Raw genomic sequence first — 6,000 nt, 5'->3', positions numbered from 1 at the left:
TAGGCAGCTGCATGCCTTTGAATAAATCAGAACAGTCCGGCAGCTGCAGCAGCCATGGGCCAAGACTAAGGTCATGAGTTCTCATGATCAGACTCAATCATAATTCCCAGAAGGAAACTTCGTGGGTTCAGGTCGCAGTTGCTGATCAACAGCTCACCTCTCACGTGAACCAACGTGCCTTTTGGGCTTTGTACAGAACATGGGATCCAATCAAAACCCATTTATCTCTTGCAAATCGCCAAATGACAATAGCTACTATTCAATTAGCTACCTAGTTCCATTTTTAAATTTCATTACTGTGCAAACCAACCCCCTTGACTTTTCGTACTAGAAAATTCTTTCTTTCTTTTTTAAACTCCTGCATTTGTAAACAAGCAAGTAAAAACATGTTTTAAACTCATCCAAGGGTGTTTGCTCTCTCAAAAAAAAAAAAATCCAAGGGTGTTTGTACTATATTTTTTATTGCCACTTAGGTAATTATCAGAAAAAGACAAAATATGAGGCTCATAAAGAAAAGCCAAAATAATTTTCTCAACATAAAAAAAAATTGTCTTAATATCTTGGTAAAAACGTACGATCAACTGCAATGTTACACTCATTCCTATAAATCGTTTAATTAATTTGGTAGTCGATACTTGTTGACACATAAATTTATGATGAATGATATGGTTACTTATTTCTTGTTTGCATGATCAATTCTCTATTAATTTGAAGTCCAGTATGAGAAGTCCAATATAAGTTCTCATGAATTTTTCATTTAATATTATTACCTGCATAGGTACCTTTACAAACTAAAACAAAATTGATCACACTTTTGGCGTATTGACATTTGTATTTGAGTAGCTTTAATTCTGGTCAACAGTCTTCTAATTAAATGAACCTTTTTAATAATTTGTTATTCCCAATATTATTTATCATATCAATATTTTTGTTTGGAAATATTAGAGGAATTTAAAAATAAAAAAATTGGTGGTTTGAGTGTTTGACGAACCAAAAGAGAAGCAGGAAAAAAAAAACAGAGAGAGAGAGACCCAATAAGCTCCTGCCATGTCACGTTTGATTTTTCTTTACGAGTTTCTTGGTAACCTGCTTTTTTTTTTTTGGAAATTTCTTGGTAACCCTGCTTTGCACAACGAATTGACAAGTTGACCACTGCTTGACCTGTACCTCCATACATCTCAAACAAGGGTATTTTGGTAACTTAACAGCCAATGTTCCTCTGAAACCGTATGTATACCGTTTGAAATACAAGCAGGCCCGACACTCATTAGGGCAAACGTTACGCGCCTGCACCGCGTGCCCTCACGCTTTGGGTTTTGTTAATTTCGTGTAGTTTGGCTAATCTTCATTTTCAATTACAGAAGGCAAAACCATATAAAGTAAAAAAGATGAACCGATCTTACATCCTATACCTCTTTTAGTATACCTAACAAAGAAAACCTGATGATGTATTACCTCGAAAAGAAAGTGATGCTTCTATGATGAACTTAACTTATTGCACTTAGAATGTAGACTTTGTCCCATTTGCTCATTGCAATTGCGATTACAATGGCAATATATCTAAAGATTTTCTTTTGTCAAATTAAGGTTAATTCTTGACTCCTTGTTTTCCTGGTACGGAACAAATTGGAGCCTCCCAACTCTAATCACTAAATCTGAAACCCCAACCATCAAAAATCTAGTTCTTCTCTTTTTGTGTGGGTCGGTGTCAAAGTGGACGTAGGGGTCACTATTTGGTCGTTGGCTGGCTTTGGTAGATAATGGGTTTCAACTTTTTTCTCCTTTTCTATGATGTTTGCAAAACTTTTCGGATATGTATTTTTTATTTTTTTAAATAAAAGGCAGATGCGGCTGCCTCAAGTCTCTAATAATGAAACTGTCGAATACAAGGCGGGATATTAAGCCTAAATCCTTGATTACAATAAGTATTAGAGTACGTCCCGAAATAATATCAGGAGTCTCTACCAAATACATGTATTCAAACAAATACCAATTAGCAAAGAGTGCTCTATTGGTTACTCTATTTGCTTTGACATAGCGGTGACATACCGGAAAAATAACTCGATTACCAAAAGCATAGCTTTCCTACTATGTTGCCGCTGGAGACCAAATTAGAATACACTCAGTTTCATCCTACCACTAAGAGGATGCGACCATTTAATAATAGGTCGCCGCCTCGCTAGGCTAGATAAGACACTTAGAGTGCACACACAAGCATTCAGCCCGACTAGCCCTACTAAAACTATGCAGAGACCTATTACACGCCAAAGACGCCACAAAACTGAACAACTAAAGTAAATACAACTAGAAGCATAAATAAAACAGCTAGCCCATGCCAAGCCCAAAAAGAGGGCCCAAACCCAAGCTTCAATCCAAGAGAGAGGAAGCCCACAAGCTGCCAACCACGCACCGCTCCACCATCTTAGCTGGAACGCCTTCATTGACTCACCATAGTCGTCACTATCCCAGATTGCATTCAAGCCATAGAGCAGCACAACCCAACCTAGATCGAAAATGTCCAACCCAACCCAGATCGAGACATTTCGATCATACCCATGTCACGCCGCCCCCAACACGCCACTGCCAGGCCACCTCCTAACTCGCACTGCAAACCGCCAGCCAGGCCATCGAGGAGAGAACAAATTGTAGCCAACCGCTGTGATCTCCCTATCCCTCACCTCCCAGACATCCACCACAATCTCCCCGACCAGAACTTTGATCAAGGAATGGCCTCGTACCAGCCTAACAACGGATACCACAAAAGGCCCATTCGACGACTGCGTAAGGGCATGCCACCAGACAGGAAGGAAAACCTAGTTTTTTTCTCTCTTATGCTCTCGCCCGACGATGAATTAGATTCTTCGGATATGTATTTCATGGACAAGCTATTGGAGAGGTTCTTTGATAGGAGCATTTTAATGCGATGTTTTATAGTTATTTCCTCATATTTTACTTAGTTATTTCCTCAAATAAATCAATTTTAATTTAGTTTCTATTTTCTAGGTACATCGGAGAAAATGACAAGGAAATGAGCTTAAAGACACATGAGAAGGATGCGAGACGTTGGAGATGACAAAGGCAAGGCACAAGGATGCAGAAATGAGCTAAAATGAAGAAATGAAGTTTTCCTGGTCCAACCAGGAAAGTCTGACAAGAAATCCCAGTTGAATTAGGAAAGCAAAAGAAGATTCTGGAAGGTTCAAGAACATTTCATATGAAGAATCCTTGTTTGACTAGGAGTCCTGAAGACATGAGAAGTCCTGATGGGGCTAGGAAACCTAAGAGCACTAGAAGACCATGTGACTTCAAGATGACTCAAAACTCAAGACTATTCTAGAATACTTGGGAATTTTCGGCAAAATGAAGAACCCTAGATATTATAGGGGTCTTGGAGGTAAAAGGAGTAATTTTTAGTGATAAATACATGATTTTCCGTGAAAATAAAAGAAGATTCAAGAAGGTGACGTTTTAAACTTATCCTGGAGAAATTCAAGGGATTACAACAAAGAAAAAGATTGAAAACAGGTCCAGATACATTCCTTGAGCTCTACACTCCATCCTTGGCCAAAATTGAGGAGATAAATCAGAAAATAATCATCTAATTAATTCAAAAATAATCTCCCTAGAATCAAGGTGATAATTTGAAGACTTCTTCTTGGTTGGATGACACATGAAGGATGATGTGGAATTATCTGATTGGCTACTAATGTGTGGATTAATCAGATAAATCCTAGAAAATAAAAAGAAGAATTTTGAAGGCTTGGAGACCAAGTTTCCATTCTCGTATAAATAGGAGCATCATTGGGACGACTTACCATACCACTTCACTGACCACTACACACACCACTTCACCAACCACTTCTCCCATAATTCTAAACACAAAAAATTCTCTCCATTCTCTAGTCTTCAGAAGCTCTGCGTCTCAACCAAGGAAGAGAAGAAGTCATGCAATACATCAAGATCCTAGCCGCCATCCACCCTTGTGTCGTCCTTAGAAGATTGCTTGCTTTCAAGGATCTTCAAGTTCTTCGTCTCAAGGCTTTATCATTCATTTTTCATGGTGTATTTCATACTTTCTTTTGTTTTCCTTTGTTTGATTCGTAGAGTTATGAATTCTAGTTAACATGATGTTAAGGGAAAAGTTTAAAGCCAGCTTATATGTTTTGAAATAAAATTGTGATTTCTATATGTTGATTTGGTGGCCAACTTAGGATATATGCATGTAATTGAAGCTAGATTTCGGTTAACAATTTACCTAATAGTTTTGTAACCCTAAATCATAAGTAGTAAAGGTTTTGGACAAAAGTCGAAATCAATTAAGGAGGATTGCAAATAGATGAACTTTTTCATACTAGGTTGTGCACTTTGGTTGACATCTTTTATTTATTCTTGATGCATTGAATGTGTTCTTGAGTAGCTAGCTTTCTAGACTATGATTGCATGTTTAATATGATTAATTTAGGTGCTTTCACTTAGATTAATTATTCAAGGAAAGTAAAATATGGGAAATCGTTTGTTTTTAACATTTCACATGGTCAACTTCTTTCTCATGACATAGAAAATCAACTATAGAAATTGTAATTGAATTTCATTCATATGATTGTGGTTTTGATCTTTATTCCTTGTGTTTCACCCTATGTATTTTACATTTTAATTTTTGTTTCTTTTAATTTTTTTAATTTAAAAATCCTAAAACCCCATTTTTACATTAACTTGTATATTTCTATTCTTTGTTTTATTTTTGTAAATAATACTTTTTACTTTTATTAATTATTTACTTGTTTATGCAATTACAGGTGTACCCTCAATCCCAGGCTAGAACGATCCCTACTTATTCTATACTGACAACTACATTTTGCAGGGTTAAATTGTGCGCTACTTTTAGCGTGTCATTCTTTAACATTCTTAGATGAACAAAATAGGTTAGGAACATGGTAAAAAAATTTAAGTTCGGCATTAGTATTTTAATTTAATTTGTTTAGTTTTAAGTTTTGAAATGTTGAATTGTTTTCATCTTTGTTAATAATACATTCAAAAATCATGTGATCATAAAAATTATTTTCACAATACTCACGGAATCTCGTGCTTGAAAAAAAAAGGGCTAAATACTGGTTACTATCCTGTGGTTTAGGTCCAAAATCAATTCAGTCTCTGGACTTCTAATTTCATCAAAAACACCTCTGTACTTTCAATTTTGATCTAATAGGTCCAATTCGTTAATATTTTGTTATGGGTTCAAGTTATACTTGGATTATTTGTTGAAAAACTATTTAGGATTAATTTCAGTTTACCTACGTGAACTTTCACTCATTCTTCATATTAGTCCTTGAACTTCCAATTTGATCAAGACTACCCCCGAACTCTCAATTTCCATCACCCGTGTCCAACTCTCCTAAAGCCATCCAAAAATTCGGTTTACTGCTAACGTGGGACGAGTCAGCAAGAAAATTTTAAAGCCGTCAGGCCCACAGAGAGGGCTAAAATAGACAATTTGCATTTTTTTTTAATAACAAATCAACTGCGTCTTTGTTGATCACATTAACCCCAGATCCCTGAGCCTCGATCATTTTGGGAAACAATTTCAAACCTCTCACAGATAGGGATATCGAGAAATCTTTTAACTCCAACAAACAACACAGCTCAATCAATTCATGAGCTTATGACTCGAAACAACAATTCATTCAACTCAGCCATGAGTCCAACTCAGACTCCTGAATCACCTGCAATGCACAAGAACCTGCACATTGTCGCCCTTCTGTTTCCCATGCCTGTTCATCGAAATCTCTCATAGATGAAGGAGCACCACCATGACGCCCTTCTCTTTCCCATGCCTGTTCATCGAATTTGAATCCGCCGATCACAAAATCTCTCTCCAACTTATCGCTTAACCTGGGTGTCTGCGACGGCGATAGCGACACCAATCTTCCTCTTCTCTACTGTGACTATACTGAATCCATACCTCCAGGAATCCTGACCTTCAGTCAATCAAAATGGCTTTGA

Source organism: Rosa chinensis, chromosome 4, assembly GCF_002994745.2.
Source record: "Rosa chinensis cultivar Old Blush chromosome 4, RchiOBHm-V2, whole genome shotgun sequence".
In the NCBI taxonomy this organism is placed as follows: domain Eukaryota; kingdom Viridiplantae; phylum Streptophyta; class Magnoliopsida; order Rosales; family Rosaceae; genus Rosa; species Rosa chinensis.
Note: the sequence above shows the minus strand (reverse complement) of the source record.